The sequence below is a fragment of the Parasteatoda tepidariorum genome, chromosome 5 (assembly GCF_043381705.1).
Source record: "Parasteatoda tepidariorum isolate YZ-2023 chromosome 5, CAS_Ptep_4.0, whole genome shotgun sequence".
Classification (NCBI taxonomy): Eukaryota; Metazoa; Arthropoda; class Arachnida; order Araneae; family Theridiidae; genus Parasteatoda; species Parasteatoda tepidariorum.
In genome coordinates, this window is record NC_092208.1 from 81,867,607 (window position 1) to 81,885,136 (window position 17,530).

Genomic DNA, 17,530 nt, shown 5'->3' on the forward strand with positions numbered 1-17,530 from the left:
ATATGTTATTATGACAACCACTAGTTTTCTATAACTGTTTTTTATTCGAGGTTCTTTTTCAAATTTTTCACGTTATCAGGTTGTTAATTTTTACTTGTTCTATTATCCGCTTCTTATTCATTAATTTTGTTTGTAAATTATTAAATATAAATACATTAGTGAATTTGTTCTTTATTTGTATCAAGCTTTCCTTATTTACTTAAATAATAGCGTAGAAAAAAAACTCAAGTAAAATTACCTTACTATATAGTAATGACATCTACGGAAACAGTTTTGGTCAATTAAACCAAAATATACGGTATTTAAACCATTTATTTCGTAAATTTTCCATTCATATAGTAACGGTTTACCAGAAATTTCGGTTTTAAGAATTCTTATTACCGCACATTTAGTAACAAATGTAGGAGTAAAAAGTACATTTAACCGAATAAATTATTTTTATACCACTTTAACGTATCATGATAAAATTCCCAAATTTTATCATATACGTTATAAAATCATATTTTATTGTTAATTTCAACAAACTCATTACCAGAGCACTTCTGTAAAAATTACCGAGCTCTCTGTCAACCCTATGGAACCAGAAACCAGGTAAATTTTACCATATTCGGGCAATTTTGACCATATTTTTTTCCACAGTCTAGTTATTTTTATATATATCAAATGTTTTTGTTGAAATAAGGAAAAATGTGATTACAAACTCAAAATTATATCAATATCAAAATAAGTATTCCCCCTCCTTTTTTGTATACTATTCATCAAATCCCTTCCTCCCTTGTAAAAATAAAAATATGAAAGTCGTTCTGAAGACCAACAGGGTTCCGAACACAAAAATTTAAAAACGAAAGAAGAAGAAGAAACAAAAATCAAAACTGAAATCCAACTTTAAAAAATTAGTACTGTTTCGAACCATAACATCCGTACCTTGAACCATAATGCAAAACATATTCGCCTTTACTTTATTAAGGTGTTTAACTGAACCATATTTTCCGTTCTACCTGGTCTATTATATCATATAATAAAGTTTAAAAATTACGTAATGTGGTTCAACTTAGTATCATATTAAAGTTGCTACGAATTTGAACAACATTATCGATCCAACATGATCCTAAATATATAGTTTTTAATAAAGTAACTTTTGAATTCATTATCATTAAATCAAAAATGCTTAGAAAAAAAACACTATTCCAATTTGTTACATTAAAACATACAGAAAGATTGACGCTTAAAAAAATTTTACTCAACAAAACTAATATCTTAACCATATTAGCTTCTAGTTCTCCAACAGACCTTGAATTCAATATCGCTTGTTAATTAAAGTTAACTGATGAAATACGCATACAATAAAAACACAGCTAATTTCAACATCAAATTTTTCATAGCTTGCATTTTTTTTAAAAAATAATTAAAGTGTAGGAAATTAATAAAATGAAATAATAATAAAAAATTTATTTACAAAAACCTTTAAACCTTAAAAAATTATTCACTTACAAAATCCTTTTTCACTGTTTCAGGTGACTGAAATATTAATTAGAAAACGGATTTAAAACCGAGAAATTTACATGTCACCTAAAATTCGATTAAGATCTTATTTAATGTTTCAATCGATTTATATACTGTGTTAGACTACATAATCCATTAAGCCTATGTCCTTTTTAATTTATCACTCACACAAAAAGTCATTTAAAAATAAAAGTTATTTCAAATTCTACTTTTACCAGGTAACCATGGCAATTTTAGTCACAAATATTTTATTCTTATTAATTATTCATTCGTATCATTTATTCTTATTATTTATTCATATAATAAACTGAAATATTTTGTGGTTTAGTTCTAGCCCTTTTTTTCAGAAAAAATTGGCCAATAGAAATGTTTAAAAGAGTACCTTTAGTTAAAAAATTACCAATCTTTTAAGCGCTTAAAAAGTGTATCTTATGATGAGAAATTTATTGGTACTTTTATTGCATTAAGTGGGATATCATATCAATTTAAATTTATCAGAATAGATATACCTATTCTATACTAGATATGATATAAACTAGAAATATCAGTTTAAATTATCATAAAAATATTCATTTTTCCAATACATTTCAAGGTACTTTAAATTGGATACTTGCATGTGAAGTCATACTTTAGTCAGCCAATCAGGTTCAATCCACACGCGGTCTCTCGCTGGTATCCATTTAAATATTATCCAAATATTAACTCGGCGTGATAATAAACCCAATCCTTAAAACTTTACGCTATCATACCATGCACAATCATATGACTCGGCACAACTATGGGATTGATTGCAAATACCCAACTGACATTTCAGCTTCTGATATGTTAATTTACAATCATTCTAATGATTTTAAATTTACCCTTGCGAATGTGGTATCTATCATGATCTTTTGGATGTATGTTATTAGAAATCAAAATAGGCATACAGAAATTAAAAGCTTTACGGTAAGAAGATAAAAACATAAAAACTTATCTTCAGGCTTTACTTTGAAGAGATATTTTTTTAAATACTCCTGAATAAATTATCTCAACTCTTTTTAGCCTTAACTTTTTTTTTCTGAACATAACTTAAAGTATTGTTTCTGAAAAAACTTTGAATGTATAGGAAATTTGATGAAAGAAAATTCAAAATTTATTGTATATAATATGTTGAAAATAGTTTTTGAAAGAGGTAACTGAGCAGGTAATTGATACAGAGTCATTCATATCTTTATATCTTCTTCTTCTTCTTCTTCTTCTTTAGCGCAACATCCCCGTGTTTGCCTCAACAGCTGACATACTCCAGCGCCTCCTATCCATGGCAACACCCTTCCAATTTCTGATCTTTAGGGTTTTCAGTTCATTTTCGATGTCGTTGCGCCACCTGGTTGGGGGTCTACCTTTGGAACGTGACCCCTCGGGGTTCTTAAAGATGACGATTCTCTTACCTCAATTTTCAGGGCTTCTCCATATATGGCCCTGCCATCTCAGTCTATTACTGCTGATCATTTATGTAATTTTGGGCTGCTTATAGAGTCAGTAGAGCTGAGGCTCGCCAGCATCCCCTTTCTTGAATTGCGCCAACGATGGCTCTGAGGATCTTTCTTTCGAAGGTGCCCAGTGACAGCTGTGTTGTTGCTTCTAATCCCCAAGAGGTCCATCCTAATTAGACCAATTCCATAAGTCCAAAAATGTCCAGAAAGTCTAAAAACAAATGAGGTTTTGAGAAAACCTCGTCAATCTTGAAATCGATGCAGTTTAGAATTTGCTCGGGCGAAGCCTGAACAGTTTTACATTTAGTGCAAAGTCCAAAAGTCTTTTGCCCCTGAACATACGAGAGACACCTCAAGTGACCACTTGCAAAGCGAGATAAACAAGTCTGCTGGCTTCTAGGTCCCTCAAAAAGCAAGGCACTTCCAGGTCGTTTTCTGAAATACCNTCGTGATCAAAAAATTAAAAAATCATGATTTGTATTTTCGCATTTTTTAAATTCGATGTAGAGTTTCATATTTACGTGATTTAAAAGTCTCATATTGGGATTTATATTCACATGGTTTACAAGTTTAAAAATCGCACTTTTTTGTCAAATTTTTGTTTATATAAATATATATAAATTTTTTTTTCGTCAAATGGATGACTAATAGTTTTAAGTATTCACTTGAATAAACATTTTTTGAATTTGACAAATAAATTTGAAAGATTTCAATAAATATTTATTCAATATTATAGCAACGTTTGCTGAATTTAACATCTCATTGTTCATTTTTCGACTAATAAATGAATGAAAGTATAGAAAGTTCTGTTTATTTTTATGCATTTTATGCACTTTGGTTTTAGCAAATATATTTAATTAGGTATTTATGATGATCAAGAACATTTTGAATCAAATTTATTAAATAAAGAAAAAAAGAATGATTGTCTTTTTATGATACGATTAAATGAGAATTTCATTCAGCAAAATCGGAATTTTCCCCATTCCTGAAAATCAAAATTCGAAGTTCGACGGGCCCTGAACAAACCTTTTAGAAATTAATAACTCCTTGTTACTTTTTCAGAAAAAATAACTTTTTCAATTAGCCTTTTATAACATGCTGCTGCCATCTATGAACGCTAATTAAAAACTCAATTTCCTTCACATGTGAATAACTGAACGATTTTTTTAAAAATTTATGTAACCAAAATCGAAGAAATCTTGTTCAATTTTTAAAAATAAAATTAAAAATCATATTATTATTGCTATACATTTTCTGTATTGTTCTTCCTTCTCAAAATCTGAAAGTATTCCTCTCCGTGTTTTGGTATTTAATGCTTAACAGTGCTGCCATCTTTACAATTTTATGAATAATATAAGTTAACCCCGCAAATCCTAAGAAGTTTTTCTTTATAAAAAAAAACTTTCCAAAGCAAAAAGGCAGTTTGATGTTACTAAGTCAGTCATCAAAGCTTGATTTTCCTTCAAAAGGTATTTAGAATTAATAGAATTCTTTAAAAAAAAAAAAAAAGAACTCTGTGACTGCTCTTTGTGTACTTAAAATTTATTTTAAATTTATTTTATACTTAAAGAGAAGCACTCAAGCCTTTGAAATGGGCATTAATTTACATGCTTCCGAGCATTGTTAGAGCAACATAAATTTCAATGCATCCAATTTATAACAAATTAAACATACAATGAAAACACTTCAGTTTAAAATTATTTAAGAAACAGAATGAATACAAAGCTGTTAAAAAAAACTCTTTTATCTTTCTATTTTATTTTTGTTTTACGTTAAAGGGCTTGCTAATTGAAAATTAAATAAATCAACATTTCGTTTCAATATGAAATAGGCTTTAGCATTCAAATTATATTTAAATACTGGATAAAAATTTGTTTAAACACTAAGGGTAACAAAATTGTGGTGTGTAAAATTCATACATAGGAAAATATAAGGGGAATAATTGGAAAAGGAAACGTAACAGCTGTTAATAAAAAATATTTTTAATGCTGTAGGTCAGATTTAATTCAAAATTTTGCTTCAAATTCTCTAAAAAAAGTTAATTAGTCTGTTGTACCTTTTTCATAATCTATGGATTTGCTTTTTAAGTTTTCTATGAGACTTAAATGGTATTTCTAAGAGCTTAAATCAGGTCAATACTGAGGGTGATCATGAATTTCCACTCCAAAATCCTACCGATGTATCAAGGAAAAAATCTTGTTAATTGAAGAGGATTCCTGATTCTTGGAAAAACAACTGGTTGTTTGGAGAAAAGAGCGCAAGAGAAATAAGCTGAAGTTAAATAATCATTTGAAGAAAACTATTACCTAAATTGAATTCTTCAAATCGATGAATATTAACTAACTTTAAGCAAGTCGTAAACCAATTTAATGAAGATTCAGTTTATATTGATAATAAAAAGAAGTTAAATAACGCTCTCTCACTAACCTTTTAAGACATCATTGAGAAGGAATTTTACGTAAAAGTTCAAAACCAAGCAAATTCATATTTTAATAATATTGCTTTAAAAATTGTGTTTCAACTATTAAACTAGCAGATCTATATAATTACTTTATGGCAAACGCAATCTGGAAAATATACCAGTTTAAAAAACAATTTCAGTTAAGTAATCCAAAGTTTGATACCCCTATGTTTTTTTGTTTTTTTTTTTAACTTTTTTTTCAAACTTTTTTTTTTGTATTTTTAGTTTTATCTCGAATATTATCTAGACATATCAAGAAATGTATGTACCCATTTTCAAAATTAGGACTTAATAATTTACATGTTTTTGTACTATTTTTGAACATAAAATTATTTTAACGTTAACCTAATATTTGCAGCTCGAATTTCTCTATAAAACCAACAATATACGCATGAACTAAAAGAAGTGTTTTCTTTTTTCCCTATTGAAAATCCGTAGTTAAGTAATTTGATTGTAAAAAAAACTTATAACGATAATAAAAAAATTATCTTGGTTAAAAAATCAAAAGCAATGCATCTAACTAATAAAATTCCCGTAGATATGTAAGAATTATGAAGTTCGTTAAATGATAGAGTTAATGATGAAATGATCCGAAAGGACAACACACGATCTGCATGGTTCATAGATATTTTCCGCAGTAGATCAATGTAAACAACTGGCAAAAGGAAAGAGGGTGTCTTTCCCTGTTTCGTTTTAGTTTATTGTACAACAAAAAATTTAAAATTAATAAATATTAAAACTTTGATTTCTTCTTTTATTCATCCCTATTGAATTATATTTGTAAAAAAAAAAATTATGAAACATCCCATAAATTTTCTTGAAACTCTTTAAAAATGGATTAATATAAAGGTTCCGTGCTAAATTTTTCAGTTGAGATTGAAACCACTATTTGTAAAAGCATATTATTCGACAAAATCTTTCTAATTTCGAAAATAAATAAAATGAAAAGCGTTACAATTGTAAATAATTCATATTTCTTTCATTGGAAGTTGACTGAGGTCAGTGTATGCATGTTCACACTTTTCCCACCACCTTGTGACTACACTAGCCTCACGATAACATGTATTTGTTTCTGCCAAATGCAGGTTAATTGAAATTATACAGAGCAAAAGTTAATTTCAAAATCAATGACTCGACAGCCCAGGGTGGGACTATACCTTCTCAAAAAATTTATTCCAGGCTAACCTTTTACCTGCTAGCGTTTTCCAGTTTTTAGTTTTTAAAACCAAAAGGTATTTTCCTAGACCATCTATCTATCTCAAATTCGGCCTGCCTCTTTTTCGTGTGCCAACTGGTCTGGCATTGAAAACTCTTTTCGTGGTACGGTCTTCAACCATTCTTACAACGTGACCTGTCCATTTTATTTTTTGTCGTTCAATAAAGTTAATAATGTCAGGCTCATTATATGAGTGATAAAACTCTAAATTTGTTCTTCGGAGCCACACACGATTTTTTCTAATTCCTCTAAAAATATTTCTCAAGACCCTTCTCTCAAAGGTACCCAATATAACCTCATCTGCAGGTAAAAAATACATATAATTTACTACATACTATCGTCTCCCTTTAATTAAAATTCTGCAAAATAAAATATGTTAATAAAAGAGTGAAGAGAAAATTTTAAATTTACTTTTGAGCCATAAAAGTCTTCTTTTACCAATTTCTACTAAAGTATTCACAGTGAAATTATACTACTGCACATAAGAGTATACACAGCACCAAAGAAAACGGACCGCACTGAATAACCTCTGATCTAATGATCGGATCTTCCCTTTCTAAAACTCAATTTTAATTGTTCAAATGGTTGACTTCAAATATGCTAGTTTATTTGTACAGACGATATTAAAAGTTACAAAATCGGACACAAAAACGTACTTTCTCTGAATAAACATTCCTTTTTTTTTCCTTCGGATTCGGATCCCTGACCCCCAAAATAGAGGGGATAGTCAATATGGGAAATATGGTCCCCATAGTTAGGTCAAGAGAGAGATCCAAAGTTTGGATTCCTTAATGCTAATTTTATCTTTTTGCGTATTTCGCCATATCTCGAGAAATTTCTAAGCGAATTGAACAATTTTTACACGCAATTCTAACATTTATTTATCCATAGATTAAACCATGCAAAGAATTAATTTTAGTAAATATTTATTATTTTTATTATTTTATTTAGTAATAGTCGAAAAAATTTTGATTTATAAGGTACATAATTTTTTACATAATTTTAAAGTATCTAGTTTTGCATTAAAAATGAAAAATTTGAGCGGAGTCAGTTGAATAATTTCTGAGAAATCAAATTTTTAAAAAGTCATACATTTAAAATTTGATTTCTCAGGAACTATTCAACTAATTTTCCCCAAATTTTGTATTTGGCGCATTGTACATCAGTATTGCAAATCTGTAATATCTCGCAGAAGAAATACGTACCAATATACTCGTATGACCAACAAAGCCCATATCCACCCCTAGTTCCCTCTCCCCTATGTCATCTTCTATGGGAATTTAATGCGATTTCTAAAGTTACTTCACTTTGATAAAAAATAAATGCAATACAATTGAGAAAGAAAAATGCACATTTTGAAAAGCTATAGTTTCACCATTTTTAAGACAGATATAATAGTTAAAATATTTAATAACTATATTTTATAAATTTTGATCTAACTTGTAAATCAAATGGTATTTTATGACTGATAAATCTGTAAAATATAATAGTCAGACGTTTTAATGAATGATTAACATGTGGATGCAATTATGCAGACGATTTAATAATTTATAGACCTGTAATTATAAAACAGCCAGATGGTTTAATAACTGGTTAACCTGTAACTTTCAGTCGTTTAGTTCCTGGTTAACCTGCGCGATACATAATATCAGTAGGTTTAATAAATCATTTATCAAAAAAAGCTTCATCTTTCCAAACGAAAACAATTGTTCAAAAATATTTGTCTTTTTCTTTAATTTGAGAAGAGAAATAAATAATTCTAAAATACTTTTCTGAATCATAAAGATTTTTATGATTCAGAAAAATGTTTTAGAATTATTTTATATTGTTTTTTTCTGCATGTTATTGCGTAAATCCAACATAAAACCAGGTCTTCTGATATTTAAATCATCGCTGTTTTACTACTAAGGGCATTGTTAAAACCCAAGGTCATTCATTTGGACATGAGCTTCTTTATTATTATGTTAAAAAATATAACTCATTTTAAGTTTTCACGTGCTTTCACACTTTACCTCTCACATACCTTCACACTTTAATCTCTCTAACGTTTAAAAGGAAAGAGCAACTATTTCTCCTCAAAATATACTTTATTAAATGTTCTTAGCATTGCTCTTATAATTTTATTACAAATCATTGTACTCTTAATAAAAATTTTCCTTATTCACTCAGAAAAGAAATGAGAAACACCTGAGAAGCATTTTTTAATGAGAAACGCATTAACGCATACATTCACCTGCGAAACTCATCTAACTTTTAGCGCAACTAACATACAAACTATCTCCGTTGTTCAGCGAACTTTGACCTTTGACTTCATGCCTGATTCATAGGAAAAAACGTGTTCGATAATTTGCAACATTTTGAATGATTCTTTTTATCATATTTAACCAATTTTTGGAAACAAATTTCATTTTTCAACGATAAAGCGTCAGTTTTTTTATTACCTTTTATTATTAGTAATTGTAATTATTACAAGAATCAATCGATTTACGAGTAAAAAGGTTAAGGCCCCAGGCCTCTATTAGCTATAAAAGTCGACTTTAAGGGCCCGTTTCACGTTTACAGGGCAATAAAACTTTTAACTTTATTTACAGTTCTTTTTATTTTTATTTTTATTTTTTTTGCGTAACATTTTATAAAGTATAAAATTTTATAACTAAGTTCTTGAACTTCAAACTGTTCGTTTAAATTTTACAAAAATAAAGAATATTTAGTTGCTTGAATTATTTTTAACCTTATAATAATTGTCATTTACCTTGCATTAAAAAATTTCTCCCACGGATTTTGCTTGTTTTTTCTTTAAAAAAATAATAAAATTGCTGTTTTTCCCTCCAAGGGCATTTAATGAAAGAGTTGCCCCGGGTGTCCAATCACCCTTAAATACCATTAATAAACACGAATTTAAAAAAGTTAAAGATTCAAAATCTACGAAAAGAAAATTCGGTACTTTTTATTTAACCGAAAAGTCGCCAAAAAATGTAGACCTCCGCCAACATTATTTTATTTTATTTTCTTACTATTTTTTTGATTTTATTTTATTTTCTTACTATTTTTTTATTTGATCTATTTTTTAAACACTGAGCAAAATAGATGTTCGCGAAAAAATTAATGAAATAAAAAAATATATTAAAAATATGCTTGAAAATTCTTGCGTCCGATTAACTGAAAAGTACCGAATTTTCTTTCAGATATTTTCTTGAAGCAAGCCAGAAATCAGATCTGTATGAAATTAAAACTCATTGACCACAACTGTATGACGTAGAGGAGAAATCACGTAAACATCTCAAGGTTAGACCGACAACAATGAACACTCTTAACTCTTGAAACAAGTACGAAAATAATAAATAATGCAATAAATTTTGTTTTTAAATGAAATTAAACGTTTGTTATAAATCAATAAAACGAAGTATCATAAGTAGAAGTCACGTGGGAAAATGAAGGTTTTTGTCGATATGAACATGCTTTTTAATATAAATTAATTTTTTTCATCAGGGAAAGTAAAACAATAAAATCAACAGTAAAACTTATTTGGCTACTCAAATGTTTGTCATTTGGTCGAGGATAAAAGGCTTTCCGGGAAGAATTACGTATTTCCTCCGGCAGATTATTACAATCTTATCAATAAAATTAACAATCGAAAGGAGCGTCTGCTTTTTCAAACACTTTGCAAAATAAATGTGTATATCTCAAAGGTGTTTATTACAGTTTCATCAATAAATAATTAATGAATACGCAATCAAGAAAAATTAAGTATTGTGCTTCTTCAGAAAAAGTATTAAATTCACATCAATAAATTTCATATGAAAATTTCATTATCTTCGTTTCGTTAAAATCGATTTAAAAACATTTTAATTGTCATATTAATAATATTCCAGGAAACGATTTTCCAATCCAGCGTCCTTTAAACAACCGATCTCTTGTTTGGCATTAATAAAAACGTGAATAATTTATTTTCGCGTTTTGAATTATTATCCTTAATTAAATAGAAACGCGAATCTTAAATTTTTTGTTAGTTCAGGGAGAAGTTATAAAAGAAATTAAAATCCTCAGTGTAAATGGGAACAACGACAGCCAAAAGAAAAATCTCCAAAAAAAAAAAAAAAAAAAAAAAAAAAAAAAANAAAAAAAAAAAGAGAGAAAAAGTTAAAGTTTGTTAAAGGCCGCTGTGTTGTAAAATTTGCTTCCGGGAACATTCTTTGGTTTAAATATCAAAAAATGGTATGAATATAGCGGAATGGTTCAAGTATAGAAAGATGATTCTAAAGGAATATTCCTTTAAATCATCTTCATATATTTGAGATATGCAACTATTTTCCTAAAATCACGTAATTTTCGAATACAAGAAAATAAGCTACGCAAAGTTTATTAGTATTAAAATAAATATGAATATACAATTTTGTAGAAGATATATATATATATATATATATATATATATATATATATATATATATATATATATATATATATATATATATATATATATATATATATATATATATATATATATATATATATATATATATATATATATATATATATATATATATATATATATATATATATATATATATATATATATATATATATATATATATATATATATATATATATATATATATATATATATATATATATATATATATATATATATATATATATATATATATATATATATATATATATATATATATATATATATATATATATATATATATATATATATATATATATATATATATATATATATATATATATATATATATATATATATATATATATATATATATATATATATATATATATATATATATATATATATATATATATATATATATATATATATATATATATATATATATATATATATATATATATATATATATATATATATATATATATATATATATATATATATATATATATATATATATATATATATATATATATATATATATATATATATATATATATATATATATATATATATATATATATATATATATATATATATATATATATATATATATATATATATATATATATATATATATATATATATATATATATATATATATATATATATATATATATATATATATATATATATATATATATATATATATATATATATATATATATATATATATATATATATATATATATATATATATATATATATATATATATATATATATATATATATATATATATATATATATATATATATATATATATATATATATATATATATATATATATATATATATATATATATATATATATATATATATATATATATATATATATATATATATATATATATATATATATATATATATATATATATATATATATATATATATATATATATATATATATATATATATATATATATATATATATATATATATATATATATATATATATATATATATATATATATATATATATATATATATATATATATATATATATATATATATATATATATATATATATATATATATATATATATATATATATATATATATATATATATATATATATATATATATATATATATATATATATATATATATATATATATATATATATATATATATATATATATATATATATATATATATATATATATATATATATATATATATATATATATATATATATATATATATATATATATATATATATATATATATATATATATATATATATATATATATATATATATATATATATATATATATATATATATATATATATATATATATATATATATATATATATATATATATATATATATATATATATATATATATATATATATATATATATATATATATATATATATATATATATATATATATATATATATATATATATATATATATATATATATATATATATATATATATATATATATATATATATATATATATATATATATNATATATATATATATATTCTTGATATCGAATATAATATTAAAAAAAACATTTATGTTGTTTCTTGAAACAGTTCCGAAGTAGAAGTAATTGGTATTTTTTTTAGGTATGACTAACTCTATAATTATTATTGATTCCGTTTACATAATTAAATAATATTTTAATATTATTCATAAGCATTATCAAATCTATTACTATTATTGATTATATGGCTATAATTTATAACCGTTCTTTAAAATCGGCATCAAACAAATTATTAGAAATTTTGTTGGGAATCTTTTGTTTGAATCCCATATATATTTGAAAGCATCATTTTAGGATACAGTTTGCTAAGATTTGTACAACAACATAGTACAACATAATAAGTTGTTTTGGCTCAGACTATTTCAATTATCTAAACCTCCTTCTCTCATATCGTGATCAAAGAAAATACATAGAGCGTGAAATACGGTAAATTTTACCATATTCTAGTAGTTTTGACCATACTTTTTTTCTCAGTGTAAAGCTTAGCTTTTAATTGTGATCCAAAAATCTTAGCTCATTGATAATAATAAATGTGTACTTCAGGTAAAATTTGACGAAGTTCATCGCTAACAGCAAAAGAAACACAAGTAATTGACTGGGTTTTTTTTGTTGTTTTTTTTTGAACGACTCGTACAACTTATCACAGAAATAACAGCTGTTTCGCAACCTAACACACCTCCTGATATTGGCGAATGCTTTTGGAACAATTTTCTTAATTTTAGCTATTGCTTGAAGCCATTTAACTTTGAAAGACGTGACACCAAGTCCCTCTCTGTCGCAAAAATACCCCAATTTACAATTCACAGTACGGTTTTGTATCTCATATCATAAATTAAAATACCGTTTGCTGTAACTAATTAGGATATTTAAGTCTATCAAACCATTAGTCTATGAAACCATTAAGATTAACAAGGACATTGAACGAGGCAGTAATTTATTTATTAATTCATTGCGTATACAAGGAGCTGCATAATGTGAAAGAATATGTAAAAGTAGATGTATTTTTCGCCGGAATATCATAAATAAGTCGTTATAATTAAACACGTCATAAGATATAAATGGAAAATATGACATATGAATTTTTTCCTGCAGAACAATAACGGGCCGCTAATCATAAATCCAAGGACAACTGCTTCACACAAGATAGCTCTTTGATAGTAAATTCAAATAAAATAAAAATCTTATTATGAATACAAGTTAAACAGTGATGTTCAGTTTTGTTGTTTCGTTAAATTAAATGGAATTAAATTGTTAATTTTTAGAAGTTTTTCAAATTAAAAAACTCAAAAAAGAAAAAATATTTGAATGTTCAGAAGAAATAATGATTTATTAATCTATCAATTTTTGACTGTTTCTTTGTTTTTAAGTTGTTAATTTACAATAAAACTGTTCAGCTATTTATTTATTTTTGAGCATTTCAAACTTCGTTTAACGTCAGCTTTACATTTTATCTTGTGTCTTTTATTCTTTAGCATAGAATTCGAACTTATTTATCATCTAATTGCGACCTGCTTTTACATTTTGGGCAGATATTTTCGAAACGCTATTATATCTTTTTACATAATCACGATAATCTAAACTTTTATACAATAATGTAAATTTTCATACAAATCTAAAACTTTGATATTTGGCGGAAAACATTATATGCTTTTTGTGTAAAGACGCGTTTGCTTTGAAATAAAAATAGATAAAATATTTAGAAATATGGTCAATATTAACGAAGTTAAATATGCGTAACTCTATGGTTTCAAACTGAAAATAGCGAGACAAATTGCAGTTTTTCAAAATTTATAAAACCTGATACATCTGTGACTTTTTGGTATTTATTTATTCACAGATTTATAACAAATAAGTCTATTTTATTTTTTAAAAAATTTGGGCTTGCATAATATTTAGTTTTGGGAGAGAAATACTTATAGGATTATACTTAGGAATTATAACGAAAAGTTGATTTTTAACTTAAACTTCTTTTAACTTCTAAAGTAACAAATAAATGTTTTAGTATAATATTCTGTTTTTCTTTTCCAGTAACATGTAATAAAAAGTTAGGAAATTATGCATAAAATATTTTAACTTAAACAGATCTCATAGAAACTTGCGACTTTAACATCAAACTTAAATTGAAAATTCACTTGAGCTTTAATTGAAACTGACTTTGGATCAATATATTTATAATATGTACTTCAAGAAATTTTTATTCACCTTTTATTCATTATCTTGGGATCAAATTCCGTTCGTGGGCTCTGTTTTTTAATTTTTCTAAAGAGAGATATAATGTAAAAAAATTGTTTTAGATCCCGACAAAGTCATATTATATTCTTAAGAAATCATTTAAATAATTAGTATAATAATTTTTAATTTTTAGTTTTTTTTTAATATACTTTGTTGCATAAAGAACTTTTGAAATGCTTACGGTGCAGATTATCTTGGTTTTGATCACGACGTTTCATACTGTCAACTTTATTATACTTCGCAACAAAAACGATGCAACTAACTCAGTAACAACCATATCACAACAAAATAAATTTAAAATATATGTCCAAATCGCGAAAAATTATGTACAATGCACACAAAAAAAGTACCACCCTGAGTTACTTTTGATTTAATGATCGGATTTTCATGCTCTAGGAATAAATCTTAATGGCTATGTAATATGCTAAATACTTAGTGCAGCCGATATTTTTAGTTACGACATCGGGCACAAAAACGCACTTGAATAGACATACAAAAACGCACTTGAATAGAACTCTGAATAGACATACCCTTTTTTCGATGGATTTGGATTTCTGACTCCCAAAATATAGGGGGTAATAACAATCTGGAAAATATGGTCCCAACAACTTGGTCAGGAGAGCGTTCCAAAGTTTGGATCCCTTAATGGTAATTTTACTTTTTCATCTCAATGGCGTATTTCATCTCAATCACGTTATTTGCGTATTTATTACTTTTTGCGTATTGTATCTCAAGAACTTTTTAAGGGGGTTGAAAATTTTTTGCCCACAATTATTAAATATAACTTTTAGTAAAGATTTTATATTTTATTTAATTATTATTTTATTTAGTTGTTATTAAAATTTTTAATTGTCAAGTATACATTTTTTACATCATTTTGAAAAATGCAATTTTAAAAAAAAAATGACAAAATACAAAATTTCGGCAAAATCGGTCTAATAGTTCTTGAGAAGTCAAATTTTGAAAAAATCATATTTTTACAGCGAAAAATATAAAGACTTTAAACTTACTTATTTTAGCTAGCTTATCTTATCTTTATTCCTAAATAAATATTTTGGTGATAGGGCTATTTAACTTTTTTTTTCAATTAAATTAAGTACTCATACATATGTCTCACGGGATCAAATACACTATTATTAATCTATTGTTCTTGATCGAAATTGATTGTTCTTGAGTTAGTTATCCTAATCTTATCCAACAATTATCAATAGGAACTGAAAGAAGTCGTAACATTTAAAGATAGCATTTTAATCTGAAACAATGTAAACTGAGAGCGATCGTCATTCTATTTAAAAATTAAAATATTTCTTGTAAATGTAATTCTTGCGCAATAGGACAAAATATTCATTTGAAAACCATTATTTGATTTCCATTCTGTGAAAACCGCTTTGTTAGAATCTATCAAATTTAATAACAATATAAAGTTAATATAAAACCAAAAATTTTATCTTTAAAAAAATAGCATGTTTAAAAAGTATATACGTATATAATATCTAAACTCAGTGGTACGACAGCCCGTGAAGGGCCAAGGCCTACTGTACCCATCCCAGTTTTCGTTTTCTTGAGCTTGGGCTCTGAAATGCAGAGGCAGATGTTCCGGTTAGGTGGTCATCCGAACACGGAACCCCCCTTGCATTTTGTCCCCTAGCATGCTCGGTACTCATTTTATAGGCCCACTGAAGGGAGGAAAAGAATGAGTGAACCTTGCCCCATTCGAAAATAGAACCCCAAACCTGTGACAAAGAAGCACGAAGCTCTACCATTCAGCCACCGGGTCTCCAAAATATACAATATAAATCTCGCAAATAATGAAGATATGCAAAGTTCTTATCCCGCATAAACTATGCAATATGTATAATTATTTTATGTATAATTTATGTTTCTGCATAATTATTTTAAAATTCCAGATTAAACTATAATTTTATACATAAAAATAATAGTTTCGCAATATCTGTAATTAGGTAGCTCCTTTATATAATGGATTTTAGGCCACTTTTTATTCATCATCCTTAGTTTCATGACAAATTCATTTTGTAAAAATTAATCTTACTTGAAGCTATGGATTTTGAAACCTAAAACATATTGTTTGAAGCAATTGCGTAATTAAAATTTTACTCATAACGAAATGCTGAAATTTTAAAAAACAAATGTGCAGATACTTATTTATTTGATCTGTTTTCCTTTATGAGAAAATACTAACTACTTAAAGCTCTATTCCCTGAGCCCCTTAGCACTCTTGTTTCATAATTTTATTTTATAACCGATGTTGAATAACCGACCTAAGTTTGAGTTTACAACAACCAATGTTCAACTCCGTAGCCTTGTAATTTTGAGCTCAATCCAGAAGACTACTACTAAAGGGCTGACATGAATTAAGTGTGTCAGATTGTAGTCCTTTACGAGCTTCTCAGCTATTTACCGAAATATCATCTGAGTTTTTAACTATAGGGTAAAGGAGGTGGTGTAAAACAAGTCCTTTGTAATTTTACTAAAGTTTATTTTTTCCTTCTCAACTTCAAAAGCTCAATTTTGGTTTGAATTTCCATAGTACTGATTAGGAAAGAGCTGTGTCCACCAATTATAAGTCTGAGCTTTGAGTCAAATCAATTATTTTAGAGGAGCTTTCTGTGGCAATGGCGTTGAGTTCTCCATACTTCAAAACAAGTCTAACACAGACCAC